Below are 18084 nucleotides of genomic sequence, written 5' to 3'. Positions count from 1 at the left end.
TTTTCTGCATAGTGGTGTAACGAGCAATCATAGCGCCCATTTATAACGTCCGGACGTTGATCGAGCGGCCGCTAAATTAAAACCTATATTTTCGAATGAAATATCTATAACTCCCATGTCGGCACGGCGTCGACGTCCTTACTGGAAGGGGTTAATTAAAACGCGATTAGAGTGTCAGCGCATACGTCATCCGGACCGACGATTTCCTCGATTTCTTCTCGCGCGAATTATCTCAGATCTCTAATTGCCCTCGAAAACACTTTGAACGAAATTGCGAGATTGGACGGAAAAAGGTCCGACACGCGATAAAGGCTAATTATTGACCGCTGCTAAAATTGCTGTTTAATTATAAGGAAGAGCTCGCTTTCTACTTCTTACTAATACTACTCAAATATATATATATATATATATATAAAGAGAGAGAGGGAGAGAGAGAGAGAGATATCAATAAAAAATAAAAGTAAACCCTTTTTTATAATTAAACACGTCGCGTATTTCGACTATTATTTCGACATTTCCGTGACAGGTTTTTATTCGACCTTCCGGCTGGCTTTTTGCCTCGCGTCTTGCATTGCGAGAGTTGACCTATCGACACGCAACTCTCCTCGATCGTAGCGTCACGGGCGGTCATTACATCTCATTAGAACGTCGGCACCTTAATCGCGCCGACTGAATTTATCGCTTAGATCTCTCACGTTTGGGGCGGAAATTTACAATAATGTTAAACGCCGAATGCTCGAAATCGAGCGCTCGCTCGACGTCAAAAAGGGCTCACGCACGTGGCTGATTTCGAGTTATCCTCGATCATCTATCTGCATGAATGACGACGCACCTGCCCTGGTCATGCATCCCAGTCTCTCTCTCTCTCTTTCTCCTCTCTGCGTGTTTATGACTGAGGCGGATACATATGCGTGACAGAAAAATATATTTATCTATCTACATGCGTACGTATACCCTTTTCGTTCAACGCTGCAGTCATTCCGGGATCAACGTTAATGTCGACGTGATATTAACTGCTGGCTATGATTAATCGATTATCGTTGCTTATCTCTCGTCGTCGAGCTATCTTGCATGGAAAAGTGTATATATTTTTCACCTGATAACGTTTAATGGTATAATTCAGCAGGACATTTGGACTTTTGAATCGTAGAATCTCTCTTTAAGCGGACGTAGAAAGATTTATATAATCAATTTAAAATCTTATAATTAATTCCAAGATCTTGAAATATAAATGAAATATTTAAATTGCTCTATTGGTGGCAAAGAAGAGAAGATAATAATATGTAAACATTTAAAACAGCGCGAAGATCTTAGGAAATTTTTACAGCCAGAATAACTTTAAAATATACATATCGCGTAATATCGAATAATTTATAGACACATATAGAAATGTAATAAAATATAAAATTAATAAAATTAGCATGGATACACTCGATTAATTTTACGTACAGCAACTCGACAAGTACAAGGATGTAGGACACATCTCCTCGTACTATGTTATAAACTACGCCACCGTATCAAGATCGAGAGTTTTATGTTCGACTTCCAGCCGCAGCTTTACGTTTAAAAATTGATTAGCTCGCCCCCGAGAGAAGAAGCATACAGGGATCTGCGGTCGCGCGCGTCTTGGAGCGATTCGGTACCATATTTTACGAAAAACCGTCTGGCGCTCTCTCGCTCCCGCCCACCGATTCTCAGAAATATATTAAAGGAACGCGTTAACCGAGGCAGGACTCTCTCGTCACGCCTCTTCCAATTTGCACGTGATCGCAGCTGGTCCAGCGGTGGATGCCACTTTCACGAAAACTCCCGGGTCCCGCGAAGCGTGTACCTCCGTTTTTCGCCCTCGGCGTCGTTCGCGATTAATTAGCTCATATTTCAGAACATCGTCGCCCGTAATTCGCGCAATTAAAGTCACGCGTGTTTTTTTTTCTGTATTTTTTTTTTTTTTTAGTCGGAACGGACTTTGAAAAATCCAGGAAATTCGCTAACAGCGGTATTTAACGGCGCATTTAAGTGTCACGATTACCGCCTCATTACGATCGGATAAACAATTTAATTGCGCTTCGCCTCTCGCGGAGCAGGTGTCTCACGACAGGTCTCGCGATAGTCTCGCGATCGGCGATCGCTAAAGCGGCGAAAAGAACCAACAAAACTAAAAAAAAATGAGAGCAATCGAGAACGGAAGGACGAAGATGGAGAAAGAGATGGAGAAAGATGTAATTTATTAACACCTAAGCCCCACAACTTAATTCTCCGAGAACGCATTCTCAATATATATTTCGGATAACATCGATGATTTAAATAGAATAATTTCGAACGGAAAAATTTATCTACACATAAGTCTTAATTCTCAGTTATTAATTCTCCAGAGTCTATATACTCCGAAAAACTTGGATACTAAATCTCGAACGCTTAATTCAGAATCGTAAATTATAAACGAATTCTTGCGACTTTCAAGTCCAAACTTTAATCTCTCATTTTTTGTGAATGCACATAATTCCCTAAAAAATTATGCAATAAAATCGAAATGAAAAAAAAAAGATCGGAAGAGAGAGAAAGGGATGAATACGAATAGGGGGCGCGAGAGGAAGTGAAGAATTCGCATTAGGGAGGGACGACGACTTTATTGAGTGGCCGTTATCGATTCGCGAACACGCCGTGTGTACACGGGTCGATTTGCATAAAACCTTGAATCGCGATCCCGAGAGATCGCCGCGAGTCGCCGCCGTTAACAATTTAATGGGCGTGCTCGCGCGCCGATGCGCGCCTGGCTACCGGTACGTTGTGTCGTTCTTACTTATTAAATGAGGCCGAGAACGGCCCGATAACCGCGACGAGGAGGGAAGTCGCAGGTCCGGCGGCGACGAGAGAATAAGTTGAATAAGAAGTGTCGGGAGAAAAAACCATCGTCGCCAGAGACGACGATAAAGGCGGCTTTTAATTACGGACCGATTTCAGCGACGTCCCGTCGCGCCTGCTTCGCCCTTGAAACGGATATTATCGAGGAGCGAAGAGATGCGGCGCAGCATTTATTGTCGAGAAGTATGCGCGCATCAAATCGTTGTTCCAACTTTCTCCCTTCGAGCCCCCTTTGTTTCTTTTGCGAGACCGGTTGTGAAAAAATTGCATCGCGCGAGAGCGGCAAAAACACGCGAACTTCTCGTTTATGATTATTAATAGCCGAAGCGCGCCATCTCCTCTCTCCCGCGCTCGCGAATATGCTCGGACGATCGCGCATGGCGCGGAAGAAGGCAGTTCTGTGATGGATCGAGCCGCTCGTGCGATATTTTCATGTACGAGCGCTATCGCCCTGGCCATATATCAGAGCGAATTTATGCTACTTGTCTATTAAAAAGAGACGTGCGTAGGTGGCTCCGCAAACGGAAAACGCGACTCTCGAGGATCGCAGGATGTAAATACCGGAGGTTGCGATGAATTTATCTGTTTCCAAGACTCGAGAGAGAGAGAGAGAACGAGTATATATTTAAGTTTGCAATTATTCTTTGCTTTTCATTTCTCGGACTTTTTAGTAAACAAGAAATCTTTTTTTATTCTTGGTTCATTGTTATATTCTTGAATCTTTGAATTGTGACATACGTCATTTATTATACTTTTAGGTGACTTTTTCCTGAATTCAAAATTTCTTTTATTCGTTTGATCATCAATTTTCCAATAACTATGTCATTTCGTCTTGATTGCCGATCGACAATGTTTGCATATGCGTTTAGCTTAATTTGTTTCACCAGAGCGATTTCACGGCGAGTCAGGCAATAATGTAAAGCGTGCATATATATATACATATATGTATATGAATGCGTATATGTGTATATTTTAATGATCTGCGTCTCGGTTGCGGATTCCGCGAGCGTGATCTCACCCCGGAATCACTGCCACATCACGATCCTCCCCAAATCAGCACCTGCCTAACAGGCGCATGCAGGCCGCCTAAAATCCTGCACCGTCATTCTAAGACTCGTTCGCTCCATCTCTCGAAAAGTCGATTTGCTCTCGCTTTGCATTCCGATATTGCGTAGAGAATGAGAGAGTCGAGTTATATTGAGTCTCCCCAGCACTATATCGATACCTTCCCATCGAAGAACCGCCCCCATCGTTTTCCGAAATTGCTACACGTGGAAACGTCCCCGTAAAGCTCGCTCGATAGATAGACTACCGTGGGACCGTCGATAAAATCTCCCAGGGTCAGTAACACTTTGGCGATAACACTGTCGCTCTTGGCACTTGGGAGTGCCCGCCTGGGATCCCAACTTTGTTAGTTCAGAAACGCTCGCGCTAACTATATAGTACGCGTAGCTCTGATCAGAAATTATCGATATAGGCGAAGATCACTCCAAACGCGATCGCGTTATCGCATAACTAATTTGGAACAAGTCCTTTATCAGTTCCCTACACTGTTATCCAGTTATTCGTTCATTTCGACAAAGATATACTATATAGAAATTTGCAAATCTTCCAAGTTCAATTATTAGTTTGTTCAAATAATTATTTGTGTACGCATCATAACAATTTTTAGGTATATCCCATAATTGATAAGTTGTTAATTCATTGTGTATAATCATATATTAATTTATAAATTCATGACCTGTGTATGCAGTTAGTAGATACATTGTTTAATAATCTTAGCAATCTCTTTCATCAATCTTTCGTTTCTAGATCATCCAAATGACTGGCTGGCGATATCATGTCTTAAATGAAAGAGAAAAAATAAATCAATTTTCTGGGGATTTGACAAGGTGTCTAACGGTCAGGGACATCTGGAAAACCGGGCAGGGAAAAAGTCAGGAAATTTTACTATTTATCTGTATTTTTTCACATTATTCTACATTTGTCGCAATAATGTGAAATTTTTTTCGTTAATTTATATTTTCATCGTCGTGTTATTTGATTTCAATATTTGATAGAGACAAAACTAAAAAATTTGATATGATATAAATAAGAAAGGTGATTATTCAAATAGTTTATAGTGACATGTTTGTATATAATGCAGATTGTATAATTGATTAAAATTTTTCTCTTTTTAACTCCCGAACCTTTTCATCGTTAACAAAAATATCTCAAGGATTCCATGATTTAACATTAAAATGATTATATGCAAATGATATATATGGCAAAAATAATACTAAAAAATGCGGGGAAAAATGAATTTCTGGTGTTGGGAAAATCTGCAAAAGTCAGAATTGTTTCGCGTTCTCCATCAGCCGATGACACCGGTCGTTGCCGCGGTCGCTTTAGATAAGCACGTACGGGCGCGAAAGATCGAGCGGTCGTCCTCTTCGAGGAACGCCGGCAGTCGCCTTTACGTCGGCCGCGCACGGATGCTCCGCTCAGGCGGCGTCCGGAGTTAATGAGAGAGCGGCCGTACGGAGCAATACGGCGCATGCACCCGCCCACTTCACGCCGGCGCTGATAGATAGATGCCCCTCCGGCCCTCTTTCTCTTTCTTTCCCTCTCGGTTCGGCCCTCTTCGCGTACGTGTTCGCGCGCGCACCGCCGCGTCAACGTCGCGAAAACATCAGCCGGGTATCGCCAGGTACAGCGATGGCGGCCGAGGAGGATGCTGCCTCGCGATGTCCAGATTGATGGTTTAGGTTTAGGTGAAGTCGTTAAGACCAAATGGCGCGAGGTTGTACGCGCTATTATACTTGCACGCGCGAGGGATCGCGCATTTAAATCGTTGGTGTGCGTAAACAGGTTCGATTCCTTCATCAACATCTTATCAAGATCTCGTTCCATCCAAATATTGCGTAACGTTTCAATGAAATGTCCTACTCCGAAATCGAGATTCATTAAATGGAGTCTTAAAGCGAGGAAAGACGTACGAGTCTTTGCTTGCCGCACTTGACAGATTTCGTCGCTATTCGCGCTCAGTTTCGATCGCTTCAGCGTCTCGGAGCTCGTCGAGGAAATAGAAAGAAACGGCGAAGAAAGAGAGCGATTCCACGTTCCCCGAGGTTCCGGAGAGCAAGGAGGGCAGGGCATTCATCTATATTAGCTTCGAGAGCGGACGGCCTGTCATTACCGCTGCCGCTCTGGCCCTCTTCTCCTTCTCCACTCTTCTTCACCATCCCTCGCAAAGTCTCTCTACTCCGTCTCTCGCTCGGTCTTCTCTCCCCTTCTCCTCGGGAGACACAACTACCAGCATCAACGCAGACACCTCCGACCGATACCACCAGTCCTCCTCTTGCCAGTCCATTAGCGGGCTGCATTATCAAAGTGCCAGAGGAAGACGGAGCACGGGCGACCGACGAGGATGAAGGAGGACTCCATAGAAGAAGAAGCCGAAGAAGAGGAGGGAAGAGCTGGAGGGGAGAGACACGAGAGGTGGAGAGGCAGGCAGCATCAGTGGCCGTAGCTGCTACGGAGCTAATAACCGCCGTTTAAAACGCAAAAACAAAGGTCTCGCCGTGCATCATCGGGACTTTTAGGCCCGACCGGGGGTTCGCCGAGAGGATACCCGCGGGAAGAAGAAAGAGGTCCCGACGCATACACACGCACGTATACACGCTCGGTCGACTATCCGAGGCGTCAGGGTCATTACCGGATCATTACCTACCATACCTACCGTGCGACGACGATGATGGCTCGACTTGCGAGCATCACGGGTTCTCTCTTCTTCGCATACATACACATCGCGCGTGTATAATAATACGCTCACACTTCTACTTATATCTAGAGCTCCGTTTCTCGGCGTTAACCTCTCGTATCTTGGTATGAGTTCGTTCTCGTGTGTGTGTGTGTGTGTGTTATACACTCGTTCAGTATTACACACCAAGCTATAGCGGCGGCGATCGCGCGTCGGTCGACCCGCTCGGCGGCAGCCGGGTAAATTACAGGCTCGACCGTATTTTGTGTTGTCTTGTTGTTTTTCAACGCGCCGAAAGGAAATGAGCGAGTAAACGCGTCACGCCACCCCGAACCTGCTAATTTCTATTCATATTTTATGGCTATTAATTTCTTCGCTGTTACACTCGCTCTCTTCCCCTGAGCCCTTTCTCGCCGCTTCTCACTTCGTCCACCTATTATCTCTCTCGCTTAACTTCTTCTCCTTTTCTGCAATTCTTTTCCTTTCCGTTCGCCGATTCGTGCCATCTCTTTCTCTATTTTTTTGGGGTGTTTTTTCTCCCGATTTCTGGACCCCGCTTCTTTCTCTTCCCTGTGTCTTTTTAACTTTCTTTTTCATCTATCTTCTAATCTCATTCTTAACAGCATTCCATGTCGAAGGAAGAATCTGCGGAATTTCTTCTTCCGAAATTTCTTTCTGTCTTTCCTCTTTTATGGAAATTTTCACCCGATATACCGTTCTGAAAGACACTCGGAGCAACCCTTCTTTTTTTTGGGGTAAAATTCTCTCTTTTCTTTGTTCCGCGTCATCACGAAATCTCATTTCGAGATTCGTAGAGCGACGACAGCTCGCTCATTGTTGAAGGAGAAAGGGAGGTGCCGTTGTTAGTCGTAAATCTCCCAGTGATTTCAAAGTAGCTTTCTCATCTCTTCCCTTTCTGTCAATTTATTCGATCTCTTTTCCGTAGGTATATGTAGGAAATTATCTTCGAGAATTCCTTTCGAAACATAAATTTTATTCCGACGATTCACATGTTTTCTGTAAAAAATAAAATTACTTTGCACTTGAAAAATTAACAATTAAATCAATGTTTTCAAGTTTTTATCATCAAAATTAATTTTCTTATTGAGAGAATCCGAAAATCAATGTTTTCCGAGTTTTATAAAATATGAATGTACCTATTCGTCGTTATACTAATTCCAAATCGAAAGAGACATAGCCTTTGAAAAATATCATTGCAGCGTCATTTATTAAACTCTCCTGTCGTCGGATTAGAACGAAAACGTTCGATTCGTTGTCGTTTAGAATCGATATGCGGTGTGTATCGCCAGGCATTCCCCGAGAGCTAGATAGTTCCCGTGGGATGCGTGCGAGATGAATCGAGAGACGAGCAAAACCGCAGCATTCGATGAACTACCTTCGGCCATCAGCGGGGAGTGTAACCTATTATTATCTACCACTTACCTAATGCCCTGTGTCAGCCCCGGGGTAAACGGAGAGAATAACAGGCTCTCTCCATTCGACGGAATTCCCCCGCGCTTTAATATCGCGAGTTGTTTCGCGTCGCTCACAATCAGTCGCGCTGCGCGATTCTTGGGAAGTTTATCGATTAGCTGTCAAAAAATGTTTAATTGAGAGAAAACGTAGAGAGCACACGAAACAGCCTGTATGAGTTAATCTTGTCTAATTAAATCAACCTCGGATATGTCTAGGGTGACAATTATATATATATATATTCGCACGTGTTTCTCGTACGCTTGAACCCGTATTGCATAGATCTGGCACAAAATATTATTACGTTGCCATAAGATGAAATTTTGAATATATAACGTCGAGGATGACACTTTCTCACAGTATACTCGCACACACACTCGCGTAAACTCCGCTGAAAATCGGGATCGCGCGGTTTAGCTTCAAGTTCCTACCTTCCTGCGCAACTATAACCGAGGATAATCTTGTGCGTGATAATTAGCGGTAGCGATTCCCGGCAATTAACATCGGTTCCGCGGCGGTCACTATTACCGTGTACGAGTAATTGCATTCTTTATACCGGGCGGGCGTAATTTTATTATTTGTACGCTTACGGTGCAGGTGTGCGGATATTATGTGCGAATTATCCGCGTAAATATGCATGATTCTCGCGGCCGGGAGCGGCCCGCGTATAATTGCATCGCTAATTAAATTACGCCGAGACTCGAATCTATCACGCGACGATAGAGCGACGCTAAAGGCATGGGCGGAGAGAAAGGAAAAAGGGAGGCGGTTTCGTCTTCCCGAGAGACGATTAGGGACTAAGGAGGCTCGCGTGAGAAAGAACGGCGGAATTTCGTTTTCCGAAAAAGGCACCACGTAGCACACCTGACTGCGGGACTCTTGGACGGAATCGAGAAAAGAACCCCCCGAGAAATTACGAGACATTAAGCCATGCGAGAAATATACCATATTTCCTTGTCAAAGCGACTTCGAGGAACGAGGAACAGATATACGTGCGTTCGAAAATTACGGGACGCGGCCATTAACCGCTAAAAGCCGTCACGATGCCGTCAGTTTTGCTCCAATTAACCCTCCACGGATCAATCCTTTTCTTCTCGCGAAATGCAACGCATGCAACATCACGCATAAAAAGCACTTTATGGCTGATGCGAGGCGCTACGTCCAGGAAACGCAGTTTTTTCTCCTCGATAATAAATCAGCTGACTTGTTTATTTCAAACGTTCGATACGATTTTTACGAGTCAATTAAAAATCAGACGAATCCATCAGGTATTTATTCATTTGATGGGTATATAAATAATTCGAATTAGAGTTTTATTAGAGTTTTTCTGATTAATATTCACCACAATAAAAAATATTAATAAGTACAATACATAGTAAAATTAATCGAATGTATTTTATATATATATATAGTAAATTCTAACAAGAGAAAATTTTCTTTGTATATATATTCCAGGGAGAGAGCTTTAGACTCTTCAAATTAAAGATTCGTGTATGTACGCGTGTGTCTTATTATATCTAACAGAATTTATTCGGTAGCAAGCTGCGAAGGTGGTCGTATAAAGTGAAATTATTACGACGAATAAGGATTTTACGTCTTCCGAACTAGACGCTAAGCGATTACGAACATCCATCTCCGCAGGTTATTTCCCGAGGAATAATTCGAGATTCGTTTAACGTCCTGTTCTGTCATCGAGTTGACGGCGCTTCTCGACGATCTTTCGCGCGGCGTGTGCGATCATTCTTTTAATAGATTTAATTTGTTCCAACACGAACAGAGGGAGAGAGAAAGAGAGAGCCAAGACGGCACGGTTGGGCAAAAATTCGAATCGACCGTGCGCCAAAGCGTTTCTTTCTTATTTATAGACTAGCCTCTCTCACAATTCCCTTTTCTCTCTTTTCGACAGCTTTCTCCCTTTTGTATACTCGAGAAAGAGAGAGGTGCGCAGCTACGAGAAGAGCGTCATGGACATTTTAATGGGGTAACGGCGGTGGCCTCTAATTAGAACGTTTCGACCGTAACCGCGCCATTACGGTGGAAAACGCAGACTCGTCAGATCGATGAGGAATATTTATCGCGGTGTAACAATTACGGGGAGCTACGGCATAGCGCGAATAGTAATAGGCAACCGGGAGGCGGCCGGCCGTCCTCTCTCTCTCTCTCTCGCTCGGCGAATGACTGTAATTAGGGCTTTTATTGTCTGTACATAAAGAAGCTTTATGAAAACATTAAGGATATAATTCAAGGCCGGGCGGAGGGCTACGCGCGCCGTGAATTGCAGCCGGGGCAGCCTTAATGCACGGGAGATCCTTGCTTGCTCGTCGCTGGCGCGCTGCGTCATTTCCGTTTTACGCGTGCACACGCACGTATATAACGATGGCGTGAGCCCATCCCCCTGTGCGCGACGGAACTGCCTACCTGTTTCTCCTCTTCGGCGAACCAACAGTGTAATTTGATTTCTGGATTTTTCAACGAGCCACGTGTGATTAAGCTATTTTCGAGACGGAGAGAGAGAGAGAGATAGCGTGCTACCAGTTGCGCGAATATAAGATGCGCCTTCCGCGTCTTGGATTTCCCATCTTCGTTGATTTGACATTTTTGAGAAATAACGTAAATTAGCTTCGCTATTCTGACGAAATGCACCGATCATTTTTTTGTTGTCGGTATGTCATTATAGGATATTGCATATCAATGAATGCATATAGGCAGAATGTATGCAATTCTGAAATGTAGAAATTACTTGTGTACACACTCCTCAAAATAATTTAGGGATCAAAAAAAATTGTTCAAAATATATAGGTAAATTTAAATAACTGTAACTTTGTTTCGAAAAATAATAATTTAAATTTTTAAAAAGGGTTTTAAAGCTTGAAATTTCTACTTTTGAAAGATCATAACTTTTTTCATTTTCTTCAGTTCTGATATTTTTTATATACAGAACACGACGAACATGACAAAATGGAAAATTTTCTTCTCATTTTGTAGACATGCATATACACAAGAAGATTTGAAGAATTTCTATTTTGTCATGTTTATCGTTTTCAGAATTGAAGAAAATGAAAAAAGCTATGATCTTTCGAAAGTAGAGATTTCAAACTTTAAAATCCTTTTTTTAAATTTAAATTATTATTTTCGAAACAAAGTTACAGCTATTTAAAATTTGCCTACTTTTGGACAATTTTTTTTAAAACCCTTAATTATTTTGAGGAGTATATTTTATATTTAAAATTATGAAAAAGATTATAACAAAATTATTATCTGTATATTTTTTTATAATACATTAAAATTATAACGAATGTATAAATTGTTTCCTATGAATTTTTTCTTATAATTTACTCTAAAAATCATAGCAATCGTGAGACAATATGGTATACGAAGAATTTTATAAGAGATAAAAAATATTACAGAATAGAATTAATCGAACATATGTGATATCTTATTGTGGTATATTAATATTTTTTTATTGTGATAAATATTAATCAGAGAAACTTCTTCCAATACCACGTATAATGTCCCACGATTACCATGATTTTTTTAGGCTAAATTCTACGAGAAAATTCTCTCTGTGTAGACTGCGCGCTCTCTCTCTTCAAACTTTCCTACACTTTAAGACTTTAAAGTTGCGCTCTTGTAATCGCGATCGAGATATACGCCAGGAGGGATCCGCCTAAAAAAATCCCGACTTGCCCTGGCCGTTTCCTCTCCTACGAGATCCTTTTATCCGCGGGATCTCGGATCACGATCGATCCGGGTGAATCGATACCGGTGCATTCGCGCGCAACTCGGCTAATAGAGTTCGGGCCCTTGACAGCGATATTTCACGAGAACGAGAAGAGGAATGGACGCACTCTGGTGTGTGGTCCAGCACGTCCGAGTGGACGGCGATTAGCCCCAGGGCCCCCTAATCCCTCCCGTTCCTCCTTTCTCGTCGCTGGTTTCACCCTTCAGGCTCCTTCTCGGCCCTCTTCCACTTCAAGCTTACTCTCACACACCCGTATATGCATATACGTGTGTATATATGGCGCACAAATGTATGCGCGTGCTCGTGCGCCTCCTCGGGTGTCGTGTTACGTGCTAAGCGGTACGGTCGAGCTGGTAACCGAGACGCGCAAACTGTACACCGGACCCATTGTTCCTGGGCCTCCTTCTCTCCGGTGCTCCTGCAGCCACCGTGCCCACGTTCGTCGCGCTTCTCGGACTTATTCGCGATTGTGAGTCACCGTCTCTCGATTCGATCGGTTATCAATATCTCACTCGATATATAATAGCGCAAGTATCTCGGATGTGCGTGAATATATGACTATCATTATTTTACGGAAAATTTTTATGTGATGATTTTGAATTACATGAAATTTTTGTGCAGGAAGATAGAAGCGTCTTTGCGTCGTGAATTACGACTTTTTGTACCGGCATTGCTTTTGCACTATTATATTTATTCGTTAATCATTTTTTATTTGTCACATCTGACGTCTTCGAAAAGTTTTTTATAATTTAATCTTCAATTTCCTATAACTTCACTTACATGTATATGTAATATATATTGAATTGTCAGAATCTCTTGTGAATATAGGATAATTATAAATTTTATATATACACGAAGAGAGAATTTTCCTTTAGAATTTATTGGGAGAGTTTGATAATTCATATATATAGTATATTAAATTATCATAAAGTATGGGATAATTAAATTATACTCAAAGATAATTTTCTCTTAGAATTCACCCTGAAAATCATGGTAATCGTGAGATAATATTGTACTGGAAAAATTTTATAAGAGTATCTCTGATATTTACTATAATAAAAAATATTCATATGTACATATACATAATAAAATTAATCGCACGTATTTTATATCTTGTTGCGGCAGATATTAATATTTTTTATTGCGATAAATATTAATCGGAGAAATGCTTGTATATATAATTTTCTCTATGTGTATAATTTAATTAGCCTATATTCTGATAATTTAATGTACATACAATACATATCGAATTATGAAAATCTTTCAATAGAGAGTATAGAATAATTAATGATATTTTGTTGTAAATCTAGTGCGGCCGAGTCTCTTTTAACAGATCTCATTTCTCGCAGCTCTCTTATATTTTTTGTGCACAGTCACGGCGATTTTGTCTCGCCCTTCACACCACGATTTTACGACTTTACGAGCCAGGGCTCTCGTCGTCGACGTGCCAGCTCGCAACTACCGAACGAAACCCTTCTCTCCTTGGCTGGGTGTCGCCTGTCTCGGTGTGACCCCTAGGGTAACTAGACCCGCGAGAGTCGGTCCCCTGGCTCTGGTCCACAGGGAGAGAATCATTACGAAGTCTGGTAGGGATTGAATTGTACGGTCCGACGACATTGGTCGCGTGAGATGATGAAGTGCTTTATGCTCGCGTCGAATGTCCCACGAACGACGATTGCCCTATACAAGCTGATTAACTAATCATTTTCTATTCTCTTAAACGGAATCGATGTATTATTATTGAAAAGCAATGAACAGTCACCGCGAAAGCCTCAATTCAAAGAAAATCACTGCAAATCAGTGAAACCTCGTCGAAAGAATTATAATTATTAAATGTGCATTTACATACAATCAATTTGCAACGTAAACTTGTTCTTAACAATTTCGCAATTTGTGATATAATTGTATAAAATTTGATCGAAAAATAATTGTATGGATATTAAAATCGAAATTTAGAAAAAGAATAAAGGATGGCAAGGAGGAAGTACAACTTTTCTTAACATATGTATTAATTATTAATGCATATGTTAAGAAAAGCTTTATTTCCTCCTTTTCGTCTCTACTCTTTTCCTAAATTTCGATTTTAATATTCATACAATTATTTTTCGATTAAAATACAATTATATCATAAATCGCGAAATTGTTAAGAACGAATTTCACGCTGTAAATTAATTGTGCGTAAATGTACGTGTAATAATTAATTCTTTTGATAAGATTTCACTGAGATTTGCATTGCTTTTCTTATAATTGAGACTATCAGTAGCTGTTTAATTGTTGTGTATATTAATATTAATTAATACATATGCGTAATTAATCTGCAGAGTCATCGCTCGGTAGCCACTAATTGTAGTCGGTCTATTCTTATAATTAGAAAAAATCGTATAGAGATGCATTGTCAGCCGCACGTCATTGTCATGGCACGTCTCTCGATTTATCAATGACATGTAGAATTCCCTGACCTAAATAATCCGCGCGGACTCCTCGAGTATGACCAATAATCTCGAGCCTCGATCCAATAGAAAAGAGGAAGACTCGTTGACTCGGTGACCTAAATAATCCGCGCGGACTCCTCGAGTATGACCAATAATTTCGCGTCTCGAACCAATAGAAAAGAGGAAGACTCGTTGACTAGCGAAACGTCTGATCTTATTGGCGTTCGAGTACACGTGCTCGGATTCTCTATTCGTGTCTCCTTCCTACTCTCTTTGTGCTCTTCTCGCGTTATCTCTATTTCCTTATAAGGCACACTCGAGAGCTCGAGCATCGCTCGGCATCGACGAAACTCGATCAGATAAAAAGTAAAAAAGCCGCGCCGACACTTTTTTCGCAACTTTCAGTCGTTTAGGTGTCTCACATCGCACCTCGAAGTGTGAAATCTAGCTACTACATGAGACCCACCTGTCATCGAGTTTGTTTCGCGCAGTGATTTATGATATCTCGATTCAACTATTTACACAAATGTATTTCGTTCAGTTTTACTCACACGCGCGATTATAACGTCGGTGTACTTTCATTCACGTTTCGGACTTTCTTTCTCTTATTCTTCTTGTTTCCTTTTTCTCGCGTTATCTCATTTTTTGAAGAGCGAACATCATTGACAAAATGCGATACGCAAATAGAAACTAAAGAAGATATGTCGATACTTTTTCACAACTTTTAGTTTAAATCATTTACTACGTGTCCATCTGTTCATTGACTTTTTTTATCGCATACGTGATTTGTTTTATTGTTAATTCAGTTACTCGCATCAAATTTTATTCATTTTAATTACTTATACACGTGATTATAACGTCAGTGTTATATAGTTTTGAACATTTTTTTAAGGGTAAAAAATAAATGTGTACACATTCTTTTAGAATTCCTAACAATGAAATAATGTATTAATCGGCTATATTAATATTAATCGATTAGATTTTTAATCGTTTGTACCTCTGAAACAAACATCTTGTATCTTTTCAAAGAATACAAGATATTTGATATTTTTCTTTTTAGCATTCTTATTTGTGAACAAAACAATTAAATTGTGTTGAATAAATCTTTCACAATTTTTCTACTATATCTCTTAAATAAAATTTTAAAAAATGTATACTTGTATAAGAATTAATTTCCAATGAAAGATATACGATATAAAATGTGGGTGGGACAAATATATATCCGGAGTCTTTTTATTATGTACATCTCTAAATTATTTCATGCACGAAATGCTAAGTTATTGAACGGTTGCGAAAGGCGTCTTCGGATATCACGATGTCGGTTCGTGGAACTGGATGATCGATTGGAGGTATTATTCGTGGGCGGCCCATGCTCAAATTTGTAAGAGATAACTTGATACACTAGTATCTGGCTAGGATACTACTGTATCAAGTTATCTCTTACAACCACTTGGCTTCCGAGAACCGCGAAGAACTGACAGTCATCTATCGATGCTGCCTTCATCTTGAGATTTAAAACGAAACAGACAAGATGTGAGACTTGCAGCAACACATATTTAATCTTGGAAGGAGTGCCTAATTATATATACGAAAATTTCGTTGGCCACATAATTTTCATTTTAAAGAGCGATATATTTTTTATATCTTTTTTTTTCAAATAGAACATTCGTTAAATCAGACTATTGTAAATTGACAGCTTCAAAATATGGGAAAGTTTGTTCAGATCCTTTTATAAAATTGAGCATTTAGCGTCAAGAGGAACTATTCTCTCATTTTTATATTTGAAAATTTTTATGAAAATTATACTTATGTGCGTATATAAATTTCATTAAATGTTTTTTAAAAGTAAGATTTGTATACACATATCGATATTGAAAAAAATCTAGTTTTAAATCAAAATGCATATCATTGCTTTCATCTCTTGAATCTCAACTAAGGATCGATGCGAATAATGATTCTGATGGTTAAACTGTGTTAGATGATTTCTAATGTGACTATCGAAATCGCAATTATTGAACCATGCACCTTTCAAAATGTGATATTTCATTCCGCGTATATAATACGCGCTCTTGAGATGAGAGATTATTCCTATAATGACTAGAAATATACGAGCCTCGATCTTTCCAGCGTTAAAACGATTCGACTCTCGTTGACTTTAAATGGCGTAAAACGACTGGAACTTCTTCAGCCCACGTCAAGGATCCATCTGAGCATTCTGATTCGCTTGTTCGGTCCCGCTTTGCGCAATCGGTCTTACCTCGGCAGGCTTGAAATCGAAAGTAATTAAGAAGTCCCTCTCTCTTTATCTCGCCACGCGGCTTCGCGATATCGTAATGAAGTCTTAATAATTGAGATAGACCGGCCGATAATCCGCGTATCCTTAAACGCCGCTCCCGCGCGTAATCACGAAAGTAGGAAGTGACTCGTCGCGATTCTGCGCGCGCGCAATGAGACTTCGTCGTTAATTATCGTCGGCGTGAAAAGAGAGGTATAAATGCAGAATGATCCTCTCGTCATTCGCGACGCGTTTTCATTCGCGATCGGCCAATAATCCGCTCGTTAGCGTTTCTACCGCGATAGTAACGAAGCAACGAAGGCGCGTCCGCGTACAATCGTCCGTAATTAACCCTAATTAAGCCCGTGCCTAACGCACGAAATCATCCATCACGTTTGTTACGAAGAGGGGAAGAAGGTTCTTGCGATCCCCATCGTTTGGTCCCTCTCTCTTCCCTCCCTTCTTTATTCGTACGTCTCTATGAGAGAAAAGCCCGTCTTAATTATCTGCCATTCTCTCTTTGTCTATCTCGACTCTGTTCGTAAAGGAATCTCATTGATTTACTCCCTTTTAAGTGCTATTAATGCCGATAACGTCGATCGATTAATCAGCCGACCGGCGAGAGCCGCCTCTCTCGCCTTAAGGATGGACGATTTTATCTCGCTGTCTCGCTGTTCCCGCGGCTCTACAGGATTTATTTGCTCGCCCCGCGCGAGATCTCGCAAAGGATTGCGACCTCTCGACACAATAGCGCAGCGCTCGTTCGATTCCTCGTCTAATCCTGTAGCGCCGAACGAGCGCTGATTCTCAGATTTGTACCTTAGATTTTAAATAAACAAGTACTGCAATTTATAATGCATTCTTTAAAGAAAAAAAAATTCCAGATAGGAAGGGAGAAAGAGCATGGGCGTCCGCAACATTTTTTCCAGGAGGAGGTTTAATTATTTTTTCTCGTCTTAATTTTTTTTAATTTAATTATTTTCATTTTTTCAAATTTTTAATTTTGACGCACAAGCATTAATTTTTCTAAATTTAGGAGTAATAAAAAATTTTTTGTTCCTCTTATGATATACAAGATACTTATCATTTATGTGTAATAAATAATAAATATCGAGGGGAGATTTGCTCTAGATTTTAAACATCCACACACAGAAAAAAAGGAATCCTTGATTCAAGTATATTTTTATTCTTGAACGCTATTTGATTAAGTTAAACATAGAATGCTCTTTGTAATCACAAATTTTTATTTGCCTTAATAATAAATGAGTTTGTGTAAAGTATATTTTATCCTTAAGATATATTTTTGTATTAAAAATCGCATATGGTAAAAACAAACTTAGTCACATTTGAACTAAGAATTATTATATATATTTGAAAGTACCCCTTATATATTCGATGCACACTTGTCACTTGTCCTTGCAATATTTATAAGTAAATTTTACCTTCAACCAAGAATATTTTGCACTTTGTTTTAAGGATAAATTATCCTTTATACAAAATTATTTATATTTGGCGCTATTATAAGACTAAAATATACTTGAATCAAGGCATATTTGCG

General features: G+C 40.4%; 2 protein-coding genes across 2 annotated transcripts in view; one reads left to right on the top strand and one right to left on the bottom strand.

Annotated features, from left to right (window-relative positions):
* The window catches only part of LOC114934946 (uncharacterized), a 65918-nt gene that overhangs the window by 15043 nt on the left and 32791 nt on the right, over nt 1-18084 (bottom strand). The gene's annotated exons all lie outside the window — the stretch shown is intronic.
* Nucleotides 1-18084, top strand: part of LOC114934945 (uncharacterized) — a 76421-nt gene that overhangs the window by 56408 nt on the left and 1929 nt on the right. The gene's annotated exons all lie outside the window — the stretch shown is intronic.

The sequence above is a fragment of the Nylanderia fulva genome, unplaced genomic scaffold (genome assembly GCF_048542155.1).
Source record: "Nylanderia fulva isolate GAGA-0341 unplaced genomic scaffold, ASM4854215v1 Scaffold35, whole genome shotgun sequence".
In the NCBI taxonomy this organism is placed as follows: domain Eukaryota; kingdom Metazoa; phylum Arthropoda; class Insecta; order Hymenoptera; family Formicidae; genus Nylanderia; species Nylanderia fulva.
This window is presented reverse-complemented; position numbering and strand designations above follow the sequence as displayed.